Source organism: Ursus arctos, unplaced genomic scaffold (genome assembly GCF_023065955.2).
Source record: "Ursus arctos isolate Adak ecotype North America unplaced genomic scaffold, UrsArc2.0 scaffold_8, whole genome shotgun sequence".
Classification (NCBI taxonomy): Eukaryota; Metazoa; Chordata; class Mammalia; order Carnivora; family Ursidae; genus Ursus; species Ursus arctos.
In genome coordinates, this window is record NW_026623100.1 from 60,021,422 (window position 1) to 60,042,679 (window position 21,258).

Consider the following 21,258-nt stretch of genomic DNA (forward strand, 5'->3'; position numbering starts at 1 on the left):
TAAGAGGACAAACCTTGGTGCCAAACAACCTGAGCTCAGTTCTCCCTTCGGCCTCTAAGTATGGGAATGAAATTGGGGGGCACAGGCCCATGTTCTGGGTGAATCTAGGAAGCAGCTGGCTGCGCTGAACTCTTGAATCCCCCTTGAACAATCACTTTGATGAGGGAATGTTTTTGAGTTACTCAGTGCTGTCCAGGGAACCACTTCTCAGCGGGAGGCAGTTGGACACAGATAATCTCAGCCTTAGATTCTAAGGCCATCAAGGCTGCCACTTTATTTTATCTCTTTATGGTTCAGCACACAGAGTAAGTTCTCAGTGATTGTGAAGTGTCCTGGTACTCAGCTCAGCCTCTACACGTTTACTGCCCTAACTTTTTCCAGTAGAAGGAAGGCATTCTGGAACAATGGAGCTTTCTCCAAGGGTTTGAGAGTCACAGATACCAAAACCTGATGAGTCCCTCGTGCTCTTCATCCAGTGGAGAGAGGTCATGGGGTCACTATTTCAAGCCCACCTGCCTGCAGAAGACAGAATCAGTCTAGGAGAGGATTAAAAACAGAGATGGAAGAGGAGACCTTAGTTTTACAAAGGGAGATGGTGGAAGGAAGTTAAGGGAGAGAATCCTTTGTATTCATTCACTGAGGACTTACAAAGGCCCATAAATGGCAGGGGAGGGTTCTGCACCTGCCATCACAGAAGGGGGTCATTCTATAGCCGGTTCCCTAACTAAAAAAACGGTTTTCCGTGATAAATAAACCATTACACATCTAAGCGTCTAATTTCTCATCTATAAAATGGAAATAGTACCTACCCAGGACTCAGCAAGCTTTTTCTCAAAAGGGTCAGATGGTAAATATCTTCAACATTGCAAGCCATACAGTCTCCACTAAAACAACTCAACTTTGCCATTATGGTGTGAGAGTAAAATAGACATTACACAAAGCAATGGGCATGGGTGGGCCATAGCTCACCATCGCCTCATCTAATTCCCTGGTCCAATGCATAGTGTGTTGTGAGGATTAAATGAGCTAATCCAAGTAACACTTTTTAGTACATCATATGGCAGGCCATTGGTCAATAAATATTAGCTATTATCAATGCTTGAATTTTAGATTCTCCCAGCTGTGTATGCTGCCTTTGCTCCCTTCAGTGAGTGGGGTACACCCCAGGGCTCCTCAGGAGATATTTCCAGCCCTCCTGTCTTGGGCATGTGGTGGGTGTCATAGGTTGGATTTTCTGAGAACCTGGAGATGCAGTTCAGTGTACAGGATATTCATTAAGGGGTGTTACTGAGAGCAACCTTTGTAGAAAGGAGAAGGAAGCAGGATTGGGCACAGGGAGAAGTCAAGTTGCCCAGCAGGCTGAGCTAAATCCACAGGGATCTCTGGAGCTAAAATGACCATTAGAGTTGTCCCACATTGGGTTAAAGTAGCTGGGCCTTGGTAACCTTACCTGCAACAGTCACTGCATGTGGTCTGCCCCAGGAAGTGGGTAGCCTTGGGTAAGGCAGCCCTGCAGCTCAGGTAGTCCTGGAGGGTCCAACAGGTGATACCTGTCTGCTGACAGCACTCCCAACAACTGGAAGGACACAGGTGGGAGGGGAAGGTATGACCAATTCTGACCATGAAGTATGCATAGAAATGACACAGTCACTTGCAGACCAAAGATTTAATTGTTGCTGCAAGACCCTTCAGAGCTTCTTCCCTCTGTAGTAACCAGCAATTTCAAGATGGTGGCTATTCCATCAGTCTGGGTCCCTGGGAACAACAGTGAACAGAATCCCCTATCAACCTAAAATGGAAATGCAGTGTAAGCAAGACTTAAATCTGAGTTGAATAGTTTAAAGTGAAGATGCCCTTAAAATCTTGAAAAATCAGGGAACTGTTTTGAAATCATCCTCATCTTGCTGGCACCATCATCATAGCTAACACTAACATTTATGCAATTTCACTAATTTAATGCTCACAACCTATGTACAACACAGGTAGTAGTATTACATTTATTTTTAGAGATGAAGAAATTGATGCTTAAATAGGTTCATTAACCTCCAGCTCACTGCCCATTTTTATAAATAAAGTTTTATTGGAACACAGCCATGCCCATTAATTACACAGTATGTAATTATGGCTGCTTTCCTGATACTGTGGCAGAATTGAGTAGTTGAGTACGGCCTGCAAATCCCTTTACAGAAAAAGTTTGGCCCCTCCCCTCCTCTCCCTACTCTATACAAGGCCTGGTTTCAGACCCAGGCTGTCTGACTCCAGAGACACCGTGCGTACTTCAGATATAAGTAAATACTAGGTAGGCCTGGAACCTATAGGGGTGTTATAAAATTTTCCCATTTCCATTATTCTCACTGTACATGTTTTAATTTAAAATTTTCATGACATTTATTTCCAGCAACATGACAGACTCCGTATCCTAAAAATCCTCCCCTGAAAAACACCTATAAAATGCTGGATAAAATGAATAGCCAACTTGGCAAGAAATTACGGTATATCCTCAGAGGTGAGAAATGAAGTAGAAGCCAGAATCCACAAAGAGCTGGTAAATGCTCACTCAATCAGGCCTTAAGGCCCCAAGATCCCTGAGGGCCTTTGCTTTCTTTGGGGGGGGGGGGGTGGCAGGGACAGCAAGGCAGTAAAGTATCAGCATAAAGACTTTAGAATAGTCCCCCAAAACCCACACTTCCAGCAAAAGAGTGGTCTAGAAAGTATTTTCCCTGCAAAGGAGGTCAGCAAAGAGAAGCTTTATGTCTCAGCTTTGATTTTGGTTGGAAGAAAAGAAGTTCCTTATCCCCCACCCCAGTCCCCCCCCCACCCAAAGGTAATAACCACAAACCTAGGCCTCAAACTGTGATTCAAATTCACTCTACTTGCCTATTGCAAAACTATTTTAAGCCAAAGAAACTAATTTAAAATAGTCCTGGATTACTAGTTCCCAGGTACTTGGCAAAGTAAACACAAATAGAAGGAATATTCTCTCAAGTTAAGTCTCACAAAATTCTCACAGATAATGCTCCAACAAAAATGAGCTCCCAGTAAAAAATCACAAGACTACTCACAGAGCAAGACATCATGAGAGGGAGTTAGCAGGAACGTTAAGCACCAGAATCAGAGACACAAGGTCTTCAGATGTTAGAATTATCATGTGTAGCAGGGCTTGGCAAACTTTTTTTCCAACAGGCCAGGTAGTATATATTTTAGGCTTTCCAAGCTATACAGTCTCTATCAAAAAGACTCAATTTAAAAGCAAAAACAAAATAAAAAAATTTAAAAAGACTCAACTTTGCTATCCTTGCTTGAAAGCAGACACAGGCAGTATGTAAATTAATGGGTTTAGCTGTGTTCTAATAAAACTTTATTTACAAAGATAGTATGCCAGATTCGGCCAGCAGGTCATAGCTTATAAAATATGTTTCACATGATGTGATGAGTACTGGGTATTATATAAGACTATGAATCACTGCCCTCTACCTCAGAAACCAATCATACATTACATATTAATTAATTCAATTTAAATTAAAAAATAAAAAATAAGTATGTTTTCAATTTTTTAATTTAATATATAAGCAAAAATAAAATACTATCATAAATATCAAGGCAGATTCTTAATTTCTAGAAATAGAAGATGTAGTTGAAATTTTAAGATTCAATATATGAGTTAACTAACAGATTAGAAAAACTAAAAACATAATTAGTAAGTTGAAAGCGGGATATGGCAAAATTACTTAGGATATAATACAGAGAGACAAAGAGGAGGAAATTATGCAAGAGAGGTTAATAGATGTGGAATTCTAAGTAGGAAAAAAATGGGAGAGAGAATATTCAAGAATTTTCATGGATCCCTAAATTAAGGACACACAAAATACTGAAAAAAATATTTATAGCCAGAGTTATCCTGGTGAAATTGCCAAATGTTAAAGGGAAATTGAATAGTTTAAAAAGAGCCCAAACAAGACAGCTTACCTGCTTGGGGCACCTGGGTGGCCGAGTCTTTAAGCGTCTGCCTTCGGCTCAGGACGTGATTCCGGCGTTATGGGATCGAGCCCCACATCAGGCTCCTCCACTATGAGCCTGCTTCTTCCTCTCCCACTCCCCTTGCTTGTGTTCCCTCTCTCGCTGGCTGTCTCTATCTCTGTCAAATAAATAAAATCTTTAAAAAAAAAAAAAAAGACAGCTTACCTGCTTGATGTTTGATTTCTCATGAACAATTAACAGACACCAAAATACTGTAAGATAATGTCTTACAGGTGCTGATAGAAAGAATGGTCAATCTACAATTGCATATCCAGCAAAATTTATGTTTGAAGAATGAGGACCAAATAGAGATGGGTTTAGATGAACAAAAGCTAAGATAATTTATTATCAACAGACTCTTAGCAAAGGAAATACTTAGAAGGATATACTTTAGGCAAAAGGAAAAGGACCACGGAAGGGAAATGTGAGGTGTAAGAAGGATGGTGACAAAAGGAGCAAAGAAAATGGTGATTATGTGGATAAATAGAAATAAACATCAACACTGTTGCAACACCGAATTTGTGAAGTTAAAAAAGTTGGGGGAGGGGTTCCCCAATTTTTTTTTAATTAGTAGATACATAGTGTTCGTGAGTGTCCCTGTGTGCATGCATACACTCTACATATGATACATTTTGCAAAACATTTTTAATAGAAATAAAATACTGGACAATGATAGCCTATAAATTGGAAAGAGTTGAAGCACTAAGTTTTAGGAAGAGAGTAACTATAACAACCCTGCCCATTAAAAAATACAATAGACTCTAAGTTCCAAGCACTAGAGGAGGAAAAAGGTGGAATTAGAACTTCCTAAGACAAATAGAAAGCATGAAAAAGATAGTAAAAATAAACCCAAATACGTCAATGATCACAAAAGATAATAATGAATCAAACATCCTAGCTTAAGATTATTTTTTAAAAACCCAGCTATATTCTTCTTAAAGAAACACTTAAAACAGAAGTACCATAAACGTTTGAAAGTAAAATTATTGAGAAAGCTCTATAAGGCAAACAAATTTTCCAGCAAACAAAAATGACTTTCTATTTGCTTTACGGAGTAACCTTTGAATCCTCATAGAAAATGACGTTAAAATAAAGCAAAGAAAAGAAATTAAATGTGAAGAGAGAAAAAAAAAAAAAAAACAGGTTCAGAGTTAATATTCTCTGACAAACCTAAAAATATGAAAAAATAGTTCCACTAGTGCTATCCCTGTGGAATTCAAGCAAGCATTAGTGGAAAACTGGGGTTTCGTAGTAAGTCAGAAATAAATGCAATCTGTCCACTATACTTCAACTAAACAATAAATTAATTTTTGAAATAAATGCAATTTGGGGCGCCTGGGTGGCTCAGTCGGTTAAACATCCAACCCTCCATTTTGTCTCAGATCATGATCTCAGAGTCCTGGGATCATGCTGGGCGTAGAGCCTGCTTAGGATCCCCCCACCCCACACCACCACTGAATCTAAATAAATGAATGCATGCATGCAAGTTATCACGACTCCAGTCTGGGCCAGATTTCCTGACTTATAAATGAAGTTTACAAAATACTCAGATAAAATTTCAAAGTAACTTGCATTTGAGATCAAGGATGATATAGCCACTTTTCATTGTATTAATAACTCTGAAATTTATGACAGATTATTCATTTAAATGTAAGGATTCTAGTAAAAATTATATAATAAACCATTTTGAAGTGAGAAGGGCTTTGAAAGTCAGGCACAAAAATAAATGTATGAAGGTAGAGTTGTTGAATCAAATTGAGAAAGATGAGGAGGAACCTAAATGAATAACATAGGAATGGTTAAAGGGTGAAGCATAGGTAGAATAAAATGTTTTTACAGCTGTTTTAGTGGCATTGGGAAATACCTGTGCTGTAATTAGTGAACAAAGTAATACACAAAACTCTAAATACAAAACGATCACAAACATATGTATTTAAATTTGTAAAATGCATCTAGAAACAGGATTGGGAGGAAAAACAACAACTTGAAAAGTGATAGGAAATGAATAATTTGTATTTTCTACTTTATACTTTATTTCTCAAGTTTTTACAATGAGCACTTTTATCATCGGAAAACAGAATAATTGTATTTTACATCTTTAATACTCTATTAGTATATATGAATGAAAGAGCATGGGAAAAATGCACTCTGCAAAGAGAAAACATGGCAAGCCTTTAAGAGAATGTTTTAAGAGACAGGGAATTGCTGTATTTCTAATTTGTATGTAACTTGATATAAAGTCACTTCCTCACTGAGTTTCAAGAATGTGCAGCAACACCACACCCAGGGTTGCTATGGCTACAGAGGTAAACCTGATTAGGCCAGCATTCACTGTGCTGCAGAGGTGAGGCAGGAGAAAGGATTGCAGGGCTCCCCTTTGTGCCTCTGTCTCTCCACCCCTAGCTCTCCCCTTTGCTCTCCCTTCCTCCCCACCTCTTAGCTACCCGACCCTGCCCTTCCCGACTCCCCTCCTCCACAGGGGGCCACACCTCCCTTACCATGTACCCCAGAAGGCAGGATCGGTTCCCCTCTTCACCCTTGGTGCCCAGGACCTGCCCATGGTAGGTGCCCAATAAATATTCTGCTGACCAAGTGAATGAATGAGTGCAATGAATGCATGCACAGCCTTTGTCTCTTTTGTGGGCTCCTCATCATCTGCCATTCTCCAACCAGGCTCAATTGCTTTTTCTTTTCTTCTGCACTTTTCCCCTGGCTGATCTGTCTTCCCTTTGCTTTCGCTAACACTCATAGGAAAATGAGTCCAACTTGACAAGTCTACCTCATCCCTTTCCTTACCTGTCCTTCCATCTGCTTTCACTCAGACCTAAGACATTCCTTATTCTCCTTACCAACTCATCCTGTTCTCCCCATTCTTCCTCCTAAGAGCTGCAACTCAGTTAACATCACCATCCTCTCAACATTCTGGATTAAATTGGAGGACCCTATTACTCTCTTGCAACCCTCGCTGATAAGTGCTGCTGTCTCTCTGGAGTAGCATCCCTTGCTTCTATCCCATTCCCGCCACCCCTGCTGTACTTCTCACCAAGATCCTTGCCAAACCCTGAAGAGTTTCCTGACTTTGAATCTACATGTCCCATGGCTGCTGGAAATGTTTTCTAAACTGCAGAATTCAGCAAGTTCCCACCTTGCCCAAAAGCTCCTGAAGTTTCCCACCACCTTCAGAAGAAAACCCAAGCCCACTGGCCCCTCCCAGTCTGATTTGGTCTCTTTCCTGCTCCATCTCCAGCCACTCATCCCCAGAGCCACCACCCTGCCATCTTCAAGGTCTTTCTCTCTCCTTCTGCCTCCCCATGCTTCTGGCGGTCAGCACCACCTTCATGCCACCTCCGGGACCGCTCACATTTCTCTGCCTGACTGGATGCCATTCTCCCACCACTCTGCCTCTCAAATTGCCCTGCCTCCTCCAAACCCAGATCAAGTGTCACCTCTGCTGAGAAGCTTTTTCCCAAACCCTGAGTCAGGATTAAGGGCGCCCTCCTCTGCGGTCAGATAGCATCTTGATTATCCCTCCATGAGAGCACAGCTCAAGGTTGTCAGCTGCAAGTGGCCAGACAGGGGGAGACAGTGAGGTGCCCTCCAGAACCTGAGCGCAGAGATGGGGGGCTGCCCTCCCCCAGTGAGCCCGTAATGACAATACAGAATGGAAAAGGACAAAAGAGACTGCTAGGCTTACAGGAGCCACTCTTTCACTAGCAACAACTGTAGCTTTTAGCTGGTGATGTTAATGTAGCTGTAGAAAGGCTATGTTAACAGAAACGGGCTGTCAGAGTAGGGTGGGCACCAAAGCAGCATATTCTGGCATTTTCCCAACCTTCTCCAGGAAGGATGATGCTAATGGGTGGGAGGTAGGGGGAGGGGCAGTAGATTCCAGACACTGGAATGATGTTGTCGGGCCAGAGACAGGGCTGGTTTCTTCTTCTGGTGTCACCTTGACCCCCAGCTGTCCTGAGGGGGGAATTTCTGCAATCTAGTCATGCTCATTAGGAAAGCTCAAGAAAACCAGCCACACTTGGGTAAGTGCTACAGTATGCAGAAATGGCGGCCCCCTAGAAGCCAGTCCACTCCCTGAAAGGACTGTCCCTCACAGTATGCTTGTTTTTAGCCTGTCTGTCGGTCTTTGCTTTCGGTGCCTGTTGGCCCACCATGAACTCTGTTGTCATGACCAGGTAAACTGACAAAGTCCAGTTTCTGGACCTGCAAGGCTGAGGGCAGGTCCACCAATTGTGGCAAAGCCCTTGAGCAGCAGCCAGCCAACCAGCCATCTCTACCCCTCACCACCACTGTCACCCACAGCCAAGAATTAGAGTTAACTGGGCATGGCTGTATCTCTCCCACAAGAACAGGGGTTGATGAACTTTTTCTGTAGAGTTAGAGGCTCCTACAGTCAATATTTTAGACTATGTGGACCATAAGTCCTCTGTGGCAACTACTCAACTTTGCTGTTAGAGTGGGTGCTAAGACAGACGTAAAAAATATATAAGCAAATGCGTGTGTTTGATTCCAATTAAACATTATTTATAAAAATAGCCACTAAACCAGATTCAACCCATGGGCCATAGTTTGCCAAGCCCTGCTGCAGACTGTCAGGTGTTTTTTGGTTTGTTTTTAAAGATTTTATTTATTTATTGGAGAGAGAGTGTGGGGGGGGGAGGGTTGAAGGGCAGAGGGATAGAGAGAAGCAGACTCCCCACTGAGCAGGGAGCCCGATGTGGGGCTCAATCCCAGGACCCTGGGATCATGACCTGAGCCAAAGGCAGACGCTTAACTGACTGAGCCACCCAGGTGCCCCTGTGAGGTTTTCTTTTCTTTTTTTTAAATTGAGATGTAACTCACATGACGTTTATATTAGGTTCAGATGTACAACATAATGATCGGATATTTGTATATACTGTGAATTGATCACCACAGCTAGTCTAGTTAACATCCATCACCACACAGTTGCAAACCTCTTATCTTGTGATGAGAGCTCTTAAGATCTCTTCTCTCAGCAACTTTCAAATACACGATGCAGGATTATTAACTACAGTCACCATGCCGTACATTACATCCCCATGACTTATTTATTTTATGACTGGAAGTTTGTACCTCTTGACCCCCTTCATCCATGTCGCCCACCCAGACTGTGAGTTCTCGATGGCAGCAACTGTGTGGTTCCCCTGGGGGGCTGCCTGGGCGTACATATATAGGCTCACTGGGTCTGTGGAGTGGGGCTGAATGCCTTCCTCTTAGATCTCCCCCAGGCCTTTGTGTAGTGGTGAGTGCGGTGAACACAGAACCATGCTGTCTGAAGGAATCCTAGAGGGGCCTCCTCATCAGTGAAGAACTCCTTGGATAGTTTCCCTGACTCATGACACCTACTCACTTACACTCCTGGGGTGCCTCTGTTTTAGTACAATCACCTGTTTACCCACCTGATCTCTGCTGGGGCCTTCACTCTTGTGGTTGCTTCCAAGAGCTAATCAGTCAATGGTTGCCGTATAATTGATACTCTGGAGACAGAAGAGACAAACTGTTTACTGAAAGCACATGGTCGTCTTCTTGGCTGTAAACTCAGCTGTGAGGTCACCTGCCTTCTGCTGATCGAGATGGAGGCTACAGCCGGCACCTGAAGTGGGCAAACACACTCCTCTCACCTTGGGCACTCAGATCTGGGGGATCTCACTGCAGCCTGGACCCTGACAAAGATAGAGGCTCAAAGGAGGCTGGGTGAGTTCTTTTAGGTACTCTGGAGCAGGCCTTAGGATGTAGAGCCTGAAAAGAGAGAACCTGTTTGGATTGTGAGCTCCTGAAGAACATCATCTTTTTTTTTTTTTAAAGATTTTATTTATTTATTTGACAGAGAGAGGGACAGCCAATGAGAGAGGGAACACAAGCAGGGGGAGTGGGAGAGGAAGAAGCAGGCTCCCAGAAGAGCATGGAGCCCGATGTGGGGCTCGATCCCAGAACCCTGGGATCACACCCTGAGCCAAAGGCAGATGCTTAACGACGGAGCCACCCAGGCGCCCCCATCATCTTTGAATCCTAAGCAGATTAAACAATACTTGGGACATGGCAGGTGCTCAATTAAACCCCATGGGTTGCCTCAGGAGGCATTTCTGTATCCTGGTTACCTGCAACTGTATCTGACCTACCTCTGACCTTGGCAGAGCCTTCAGTGATATCCTAACAGGAGGCGCACCAGATTCCAGAAAGTCTTGTCCGTAACACCAATTCTACAGCACTTCAAAATCTGCAAAGTGCTTTCATATGGCCTTTTTCTCTTTTCATCAAAACTGAAACCCTATAAGGTACAGGTACCTCAAATGTCCCCAGGCCTCACCAACTTGTGAGGTCCCCTTAAAGTGAACGCTCCATCAGTAGGACTCTAAGCCCTCAAGGGCTACCTGACTGCCCCAGCTAATGTCTTCATTATCTACAACCTACCCCAGCAGCTTCTGGGTGTCCTCGAAGATATCACAGATTAGCTCATGAATAAGTGTGCAACACCCTTCTGCTCGTCCTTCCTCATGGTCACATGCCCACCGCCCACAAGCCACTTGAGAGCTGCACTTGGATGCTGATGTCTGCCCTGAGCCTTGGGCTGCCACACATTCTGGGTGGGATGGGGATGGTCATTTCTGCTCCACCTTCAGGTGAGGCTTTGTCATCTGGGCCCAAGGCTCTGCTCCACTCCAAATCCCATGCACTAGGCTGGGGGTAGGGGTCAGAAACAAGGAAACTTATACCCCAGAGAGGGATGAGGGCAAGGGACACAGATCCCATATTGACCTTCTATGGTCCTCCTGTTTCCTTGGCCTCCCACATTCAAGGACACCCAGAAACCACTCTGGCCTCTCTGGCCAAAAAGCAGAAAATCCTCATATATCTTGTCACATTCTTGCAAATGGCTCCCGGAAAGAGTCACTTGCACTTACATGTCACTTCTGCTAAGCCTCAGCCAGCCTTACTGTCTGGGTGTTGTCTTCCCCCTTGATGGTCAATATAATTAAGGTTTACATCTCATTTCAATAAGTGAATAGGAGAAATGGGGCTTAAACCCACCTGTTTGACTTTGAACCATTCCTCCTTTCACTTTTGGCAACTGAACAATTATCGCTCTATCTCATCTGCTCATTGAATAAGTTCGGGTCCATTGTCTACCCTTAGAAATGTCAGTGTTAAAGTCTAGCCCATTCCTGATTCCTCCTTCTTCTCCCCACGTGTGGTTATTTCGCAGCACCAAGAGGAGGGAGGGAGGGAGGGTCCTTGGCTCCAAGATAAAGTCACTGCCATAGGCAGCTAAAGCCACACAAGATTTTCTTTATAATTTTGGCAGAACCTTGTTGTTTTCTGCAGACATTTTAAGCAACGAGAATAAGGATCATGATTGCACTGCATTTCCAAACAAGTGAAAGCTGCCTCTGTTTAGCTGATGCTTAGCCCTAGTCTCTAGGAAGTGGAAAATTTACAATAAAAGTAACTTGCCTCATCTTTCCATCCTCCTCACAATGCAGCCTCTGAACTTTGGAGCCACCACCAAGAGCCAGAGTGTAGAGAATTAAATAGAAAAAAGAAATGTAAACCACAGGAAATAAAGAGTTCATCACACAAAGTGTTACATTCAAGCCATTGTCTCAAATGTTTTGGATACTCTCAGTTTAGGGAAGCAAATCTGAAACAGAACAATTACATCACAAATGGAACATTTATATAGTTACTGGGATAGAAAAATGTTCAGCAAAGAGAAAGGCTGCACGGTTTCAATGAGATCCAGGTGGAGTGGCCCTTTCAGCAAACGTCTACACACCAGCCCATAAAAATGATGGAAAAGGCGTAAGAATAAAAGCAACCAAGTGCCAGGTGCTCATCCTGACTAAACCCACATCCTCTCCGAGCGCGTCCTTTCCAGCTGCTTCTATGGCCCACTCTCCCTCTCTCCCAAGGGCTTGAATCTCTCTTGCACCTTCTGGGGGTCCTCCTTCCTTCCCCAACCCACCAGACAACCAGAGTCTCTCCTGGCCGAGGGCTAGAGAGGGCAGCAGGGAGAACAAAATGATCAATATGAATAGTAACAACTTCTGGAGCCCTTGTTAAGCACCAAGCACTGCCTTGCATGTCTTGCACGGATGGTCTCACGTCATCACAACAGCCCTAGATGGTGAGTTTTTTTTTATTTTATTTTTGTATTATGTTCAGTTAGCCACTGTATAGTACATCACTAGTCTTTGATGTAGTGTTCAATGATTCATTACTTGCATATAACACCCAGTGCTCATCACAACTCGTGCCCTCCTTAATACCCATCATCCAGCTACCCCATGCCCCACCCCTCTCCCCTCTGAAACCCTCAGATTGTTTCCCTGAGTTCTAGAATTGTTCCCATTTTATAGCTGAGGAAAACCAGCCTTAGAAAGGTTCAATATCTTGCCCAGCATCTCACAGCTAGTTAGTGGCAGAAGCAACCCTCAAACTCAATCTGACTCCAAAGTTAATCACCCTAACCAGTAGCCTACACATCTCCCCACAAGAGCTATTAATTAGAGGTACTATTTAATGTACTTATTTACCTTCCCCCAAAATAAATGCAAAAATTTGATGTTATTTTATCCATTTTATAGAAGGAAACATTGACACATAGGGTGAGCATATACTCTATGTGTGTGTAAACAGGTGTGTGCTTCATAGGATTCTTACCCATTTCTTACACATAGGGACTCTGAGATTCAGAATGATCTCCTAGTTGGAAAGTGGCAAAATTTGCATTTAGAACCCAAGTCTGGGGGCTTCTGGGTGGCTCAGTTGGTTAAGCGTCTGCCTTTGGCTCGGGTCATGATGCCAGGGTCCTGGGATGGAGCCCCACATCATCGGGCTCCATGTTCAGTGGGGAGTCTGCTTCTCCCTCTCCCTCTGCCCCCCCTTCATTCTCTTGCTTGCTCTCTCTCTCTCCCTCTCTCAAATGAATAAGAAAAACAATTAAAAAAAAAAAAAGAACCCAAGTCTGTATCTCGTGTCAACTGCACACCCCCCACAGCCTACAAATGGGCCATTTCACAAGCCTCCACATGCGGTCCGTAAGTCTATGCCATGTGCCAGGTGTCCGGCATCAGGTACTGTGCAGGAGGCCAGGTGGGAAAAGCATGGATGCAGAGACAGCAGCCTGGGGGGGGGGGGGTGATGGACATGTGGGTGGAGGCAGTGGGGGTACAGGCCACAGGCCTGGCAACTTGGAGACTAAGCAGCTCGCTTCCATGCATTCCTGGGGGGAAGGCATCAGGGCAGGCAGGGCAGGAAGTGGTATGTGTATAGGTGGGACACAATCCTAGCAGGAAGAGGGGAGGCCATGTTAGAGCAGGATGGAGAAGGACTTTCCTCCCAGCCCCAGGGAGCCAGAAGCACAGTTTGCTTTATGCGCTGGAAAGGAGGGCAGAGGAGGCCAAACCGTGCAGGTCACTCCCCTGCCAAAACCAGCTATCCCTCCTCCAGTCCCACCTCCTTCCTCGAATCTCCCCTTCACCCAAGCACAGCCCCTTCCCCTACTCCAGGAACAAAGGGAAAGCTGCTTTTTGGGCCACCAAGAGCTGCACGGCGATCTGCATGGGGCCACCTGTCCAAACTGTGCTCTCTGTCTATACTTCTAGTATGGTTCTTGGTCATAATCACACCGTCTGATGAAGACCTTACATCTTCTTCTCCCTGCCCATTTGCCCAGGCTGTGTTCTGTTTTTGTTCCTGGGGTGAGGGGGGTCCCCAGCAACTTTGGCTGCCATCAGAGGAACAGGCAAAATCCCAGAGGAACTTCCCATACACAAGATTCTTAGCAAAAACGGACGAAGAAGAATGGAATACGAAGAACTCAGAGGGAAAGTCTCATCAAGGAGATGGGATCAAGGATGAGAAGAACAGGGCGACTGGGAGAAATCACTGGACCAGGTCAATCGGTACCTCATCCCCAATTCCTAGCTAAAGATAGAAACTCCTCAGGAAAAGCCCTTGCGTGCTAAAATACCTCTGACTTTGATTCACAACGGATGAAATGCAAAGAAAGAGAACTTGGAATGTTCCCATAAGCATGGCCATCCTCACAAAGGTGAGCTGCGACACCTGCCCAAAATGTAGCAGAGGCAGGAAGTAGACCGTGCAAGAGAAACAGGGAGAAGCAACCATATATAGGAACAAGGGATGAAAAAAGACGGCCTGATCCTGTGTAGAAAAGCACTGGATAAGAGGAGAAGCAGGGGGGCGCCTGGGTGGCACAGCGATTAAGCGTCTGCCTTTGGCTCAGGGCGTGATCCCGGCGTTCTGGGATCGAGCCCCACATCAGGCTCCTCCGCTATGAGCCTGCTTCTTCCTCTCCCACTCCCCCTGCTTGTGTTCCCTCTCTCACTGGCTGTCTCTTCTCTGTCGAATAAACAAATAAAATCTTAAAAAAAAAAAAAAAAAGAGGAGAAGCAGGGCAGAATTACAGCCAAAATATAAACAAGAGTCCTTCTAGGGTGTTTACAGAGGATGGCCCAGGCAAGGATGAGGCTTTCTGAAAGCCAGCTATACAACTGCAAGCCAGCAATCATGCCAACAGGGACTTGAGCTATCTTTATGTCCGTTGGAAGTCACATTTTGCCAAAATAGGGTTGCTTATAAAATTTTTTACATTCCTCACTAACAATTCCAGCTCTCAGATTGAAGGAGAAACTGCCATTCTGGATATGATTTTAACCAATGAGAACAACCTGTTTTCTGTACAGAAATTATAGGGACCCTGGGAGAACATGACCATGTCCCATTTGGGAGTCCATAATAGCAAGGAAGGGGAACATTACATAAATTCTAAGGCGATGTAATAATGAACAATTCCAGGGAAAAGGAAAAGGATAAGTAAATTCCTGAGCCAGCGTGGTCCCGCAGAAAGTTTCTCATGAACTCATGCTTTTTAAAGGATATGTTCACAGAAGAAAATAAAGACACATACCCAAGAACAACATAAAAAATGAAGGTTTTTCAGGAAGGCTAAATCCTCAGCTAAGGGGAAATGCAAGAAACAGGAGAGATTTCACCAGAGAAACATGAGAAAAGGTGTTTGTTCCATGAAAAGCTCAGTTCAGAGAGAGAGAGAATGGGGTGAGAGAAGAAGAAGTAAGGAGGGCAGGAAGGAGGAAAGGAAAGAGAAAGAGGAGGAGGTGAGAACAAAAGGAGAAGATAAAAGAAGGAAATGAGAAAAACAAGGAAGTGACACGTTCAAGGTGATGAGGTAATGTTAACAGGTGACAAAAAAAAATCCAAATCACCAAATACTCAGCACAACGAGAACAGACTCTGAACTCTCAATGTGGGGCAAAGGAGACCATGCGGTCTCCCACACAAAGTAAATTAGGGAAAAAGAAAAATCTAATAAGCAATTTCAAGTCTCGAAGTCCAGACAAATTCTATTCCAGAGTGTAAAAAGAATTAGAAAATAAAACCTCAGAGCCACTGAAGGTAAGTTTGAGAAATCATGGAGAATGGGAAAGATGCCAGAAATCTTGGGAAATGTTCTATTTCGTAATATGTTGGGGGGTAAAAAACAGACCCTGAAAATGAAAGATCCATAAGCTGGATGTGCTTCCATCCAAGGAAGGTGAGCCCAAAAGGACTCTGTGGGTCAGAACATAACTTTTTTTTTTTTTTTTTTTTATGAGGGCTGTTGTCAAACTAGGGTCTTCCGAAAGAGTGATCATCGTGATGAGAAGTGGCAGCCGCACCATACGAGGGAGGTTGAGAGGGGTATGCAGCACAGAAATCAGAGAAGACTAAGAAAGGTAGCAAAGATTTGAAATGTGATCCTGTCCAAGGATCTGTAGATTCATTTTGCGCTGCCTTAGAAAACAGAACTAGAACCAACAGTAAAAATTTTAAATAGGTGGATTTTTCCTTAACTTTCAAAAATATTTCTGTTCATTCATTCATTCCACAAGTGTTTATTGAGCACCAACTTTGTGCCAGTGCTAAGCACTGAGGATATGTGAAAAATGGAAACTATTAAAGTATTTTCAAAACACTGTATCATCCGGCTCAAGAAAAATTATATAGTTCCTACCCTCCTTGGACTTAGGGTCTTTTGGAGGAAAACCAATGATAGGCAAAACAAGGAACATAATTATAGGTCATAACAAAAGCCAAGAAGGAAAGAATAGGGGATGGACAGAGAGTAACAGTGAGTCCCTACTTGCAAGATGGTGTTAGGGAAAAAAACTTCTCTGAAGAGGTAACATCTGTGCTGACATCCATATGACAAGGGTGGGGTCCTGTGAAAACTTTGGGGCAGAGAGAACAGTGGGTTCCTGAGACTAGAAAAAGCTTGACTCCTTCCCAGAACTGAAGGGAGCCTGGCTGGGAAACGTGGTGCTCAGGAGAGAGGAAAAGCTGAGATTGTGAGGTAAGGCTGGAGACCGCGGCAACACTCAGGGAACAAGATGCTGCCATCGTAAGGAACTGAAGATGCATTCTGAGAGATAAGGACAGCCACTGAAAGTTTCAAATAGGAAAAGTCACAAGATCTGCCCGGTGTTGATGTTTTGGTCATAATTCCAGTAGTGCTGTGGTGAGGGGGTCAGCCTAGACCGGGGGCAGGGGGGAGCAGAGAGAGTCTCGAAGAGTGGCTGCAGCATTTAGATGAGGCACGAGTATGAACTGAGGGTGCGGCGTCGAGCTGGAAAGAAGTCCATTAAAAAATGTTTTGAGGTAAAGGAGACAGAATTTACTGATGGATCCAAAATGGAGTTTGAAGACCAATGGCTAGAATGATCTAAGAACAGACTCGAATGGCAGGTATTGAATGGCCACAGGAGAGGATGGCGCAGAGTGGGGACCTGGAAGTGGGCTGACAGGAAGGACTAGAAAGACTACAGCTGTATTTGATTCAATGATGACAACAGAACAGAACTCCTATGAAGGTACCTGCTTCCTGCTGCAAGTCTATCAAAGCTCCAGAAAACAGGTTTCAGTGTGCCACCAGTTAGAATCTCCCATCACAAGCAGCAATAAATCATTTCCATGGGAACAGACAGTGCTCCCAGGAAAAACACCACCAATACCAGCGAAACTGAATGTAAACTTTGCCATACATATATGTATATCTAGGTATAATATATGCTTCTAGCTTATAAAATTATAGACTTCTGCTCACAAATTAAAATATAGAAGGCGCCTATGCTTTCAAAGCACATAATATACATTGATACCCACCCGACGCAAATACCATAAATGTTACTAAAGGCAGCACAAACATCCTCGTTACAGCATCAGGAGAAACTCTCTCTTGAAAAGAGAGGTTTTTGACATTTAATAACCTGAAGAGTTTTTCATGTCAGAATGGATCTCCAAAAATGAATCCTCTCATCCCTCTCTTACTCCACATAATCCCACCTTCCACCCACGGAAACATCTCTGACTTCAAGTGTCATAAATATTGGAGACGAACAGCAGTGTCCATGAGAATTCGATTGCGGCAAAGATGCTTTTCTAGAATATATCAATCTTTAAACGATAACCAGGACCAAACCACAGATAATTGTTGAGACGAGATCCACTGTGTGGTCAGCCATTTACGCTGCATCCAATGCCCGGCAACAGCGACAGCATCAGGGTTTCAACTCCAAATCACAAACAGCTTGGCCTCAGCCACGCCACTCAAGCTATCTATAGTTAGGCCACCTAACGAATCACTAACTGAATTAAGTGCCTGTGGGAACCTCACCCTGCATGCTTTCCTCAACATTAAATTCATTTGACATTTAATTTTCTTTGTTGGAAAGGAAAAAAAAAGGAGGAAAGCAAGCTGCAATGTGGGCCAGCAGGTGTGAGTTTGCATGTTTCTGGTTCAGGGGCCCAGACTGCGGTTTCAGCTCCAATGGGGTGTTTTGTCTAGCTGTCTGAGCTGTAACGTGTATTGTCCTACAAACAATTTGTCACACCACAAGAGCTGCATATTTGGGGACAGAGATAGCTGATACCATATGGCAAAATGAGCTGCCCTTGTCAATTATTATCCGTGGTGGCAGGTAATTTCTTAGACGAGACGTCATGAACTCATCAGAACTGCGTGTCTATTGAGTGCTGGGTGATAACCTCTACCAGGCACAAAGACATGCCTGTTAAAAACCACAAAGTAGAAATGGTTAGAGAGCTTTCACGCAGTAGCAACTTCTGGATGGTTCTTGGGAGAAAACAATGCTTGAAAAAGAAAGATTTTACTACCAGATGCAGGTTTTGGCATAGATCTCCTTAATGATGTTAGGATAGGTCTTAAAAATGTCTACTTCTGATTTTTTCCCCATTCCACATTGGCTTTATCCAGCTGTACTGGGGAACTGTCTTCTTAGAAAAGTGCACAATGTAAAATATAATGGAATCCACCCGTTGAACAAAATGGTGCAAAACAGCGCGGTGTCAGTTAAGCATGCTCTCCTAGGAAGGATTCAGTTCAATCTGAAGCAGGCAGGCCTGTGGAGAGCTTCTCTTTTTAAACATCATCCTATTGGCCTTCTGCTCATGAGCTCCTAAGTATATGTGAGCGAGAAGCCCAGGCAAAAATATGGGCCTACTGATGTGGAGAAGCAAGAGAAAGCAGAAAAATAACCGGGAGGAGATGGTGCTGGGACCAGAAAGAAAAGTCTAGAAATGTGGAGGGGCAAGTTGAGAAACATTTTTTTAAATAATCAAGAAGAGATTCAGAGAATGTAAAAGGGAAAGATGGAAGAAAAACAGCCCGGGCCCCTCTGGGAGCTCTCTTTTCCTGAGTCATAAAACCCTTCTGGTTTCCCTTGTCTGGAATCACTGTCCACAGTGCTAGAAACAATGTGTTCTTCTTTTCAGTTTCGAGAAGACAACCACAAAAACAACTTTAGGGTAGTTTTCGCCCAGAGAAAAGAACATTTTCCTTACACCAGATTAATTAGGATATCAGGGAAACGGCTGTCCACAAGGGGAGGAAAGCAGCGGTAACAATTGTTCCCGAGACTTTCAGTCCTGGATGCCTGCATGGCAGCTTTCCATAGCAATGGTTAAAAATGTGTCCGCTTTTGTTGATAATATTGTAATACACGTACCATGGTGAGCATTTTGTCATGTATCTAATTGTTGCCTCACTATGCTGTATGCCTGAAACTCATTTATTGGATGTCAACTATGCCTCAACTAAATTTCTAAAAATTAAAAAGAAATGTGAAGAAGATGTCTGCTTTAGAATTGATTTAATTGCACAAATCTGTATTGAATATTTATGACAGCCTTCCTGCACATTCACAGGACTACATGGCCTCGGCAGATTTTCTAAGGCAGAGCGGGCACTTTGATCTTCTGGGGGCTCTGACATCTGTTCTTGTCGTCTGCACATTCATATGCTCCTAGCAAGGCTCATAGCAAGACCACGGAGCAGCAATCTGAGGCCTCAAAACTTGTCCAAAGCGAACAGAGCTGAGATTTACACTTATGGAGACAACAGCATCTCACTAATGCAAGCCAAGAGGCGATCAGCCCATTTGAATTATAAACTATTGTATGTGCTGTAGAAGAGAGAATATTGTTTTAGAAATGAATCCTACATTTCTCAGACTCATTGGCCCTTGAGTTTTGTGTTATAGCCCAGGTTATGATGGCTCTTTGCCCCCACATGGGACTTTAGCTACCACTTCCTCGAAGCTTCTCCCCAGTTAGCAAAGGGGCGCTTCTTCTAAGAGTTTCACAGTTTCATCCCTTACATTGAGATCATTTTTTTTTTAAAGATTTTATTTATTTATTTGACAGAGATAGAGACAGCCAGCGAGAGAGGGAACACAAGCAGGGGGAGTGGGAGAGGAAGAAGCAGGCTCATAGCGGAGGAGCCTGATGTGGGGCTCGATTCCATAACGCCGGGATCACGCCCTGAGCGGAAGGCAGACGCCCAACCGCTGTGCCACCCAGGCTCCCCTACATTGAGATCTTTGATCCACTTTGAATTTTCATGTATGGTGCGAATTAGGGTTCCAGGTTCTTTTGTTTGTGTGTAGAGAAGCAGTTGTCCCAGCCCCTTTTGTTGAGAAAACTATTCTTTCCCCATTGAATGATCTTGACACTCTCTTTGAAAATCAACTAGCCATAGATGGCTGAGTTTATTTCCGGAATCTCAGTTCTATTCCATCGGCCCATATGCCTACCCCATGCCAGTACTACACGAGCTTGCTTACCGTAGTTTTGTGGTAAATTTTGAAATCAGGGATTATGCGTCTCCAACTTTGTTCTTTTTCAAGACCATTTTGGCTATTCTGGGTTAAAAATTTTTGAATCTATCTTCCATCCACATTGTGAAACTGCACTCTGAGAGATGCCCCCTAAAGAGAAGCAAAGACAGAAAACAATAATGTTTTAAAACCTTTACCTTTATGCTCTCACTTCTCTGACTTAGCTATACTACTTGGTCTTAAAATACAAAAGGATCTTTCTCTTTCTCTTCATTTCACTTCAGTATCCCCATGGACTTGTACAATATTTCTCTATTTGTAAAACCCAGAATCCATGTCCATATAAACATGATAAAAGACACCTATAGTCCCTTTCTGCCAATGTCCTGCTTCCTGGGCAAATTCTGTGATGATTCCAAGGGATTCTAATACCTTAGAGTCTCATATTTTCTCATAAAGAACAAGTTTAGTCCTTTGGTCAATTATTTCCACTTGGGTTAATGTCTGTAAGAAGTTTAACTCCTTCTGGAGGACTAAAATGAATAGCAAACAACAGTTGCAAAGTGAAAGCAATAAGAAAATCAGGTGCTTTCTTTTTTAAGAGTCCGAGGCAATGTACGTTTCTGAAAATTAATTAGCTGGTTTTTATTTGAAGCCAATTAGAAATAAAGTTCACAAGCTAGCCTTCACAGGTAAAACGTGGTATTGCCACAGACCCTGGAAACAATGGGTGTGCTTGACTTCGGTGCTCTGTGGAACACGACAAAATAGAAACATGTGCTTTTCTCTATGAACTGATCCTGCAGTCAATACTCCTGCCCTTTTTGTTTCTAGTATAGTCATGTACTTATAAATGTATAATATAACAAGGGTGTTCAAGAATGTCACAGAAGAGCAGTCGGCAGTACTTCTGATCTGCTATCACGGCACACGAAGCACTGGGTTGCTTTCTGAAAGTTAGAAGTTTAACAGCTATATTGGGGGCAGTAGAATCCCTTCTAAGGGCCTCTTCTGCTTTAATCGGCTTTCTCAGAACATGCCGGAAGACCCT

General features: G+C 43.5%; 1 long non-coding RNA gene across 1 annotated transcript in view; it reads right to left on the reverse strand.

Annotated features, from left to right (window-relative positions):
* LOC113241109 (uncharacterized) overlaps positions 1-21,258 on the reverse strand; it is a 52,623-nt gene that overhangs the window by 7,710 nt on the left and 23,655 nt on the right. Inside the window, exons 4-6 of the long non-coding RNA XR_007190776.2 lie at positions 20,214-20,357; positions 9,450-9,527; positions 3,967-4,135 (exon numbers count right to left, since the gene is read on the reverse strand). This is a non-coding gene — a long non-coding RNA (uncharacterized LOC113241109). The remainder of the gene's footprint in view (positions 1-3,966; positions 4,136-9,449; positions 9,528-20,213; positions 20,358-21,258) is intronic.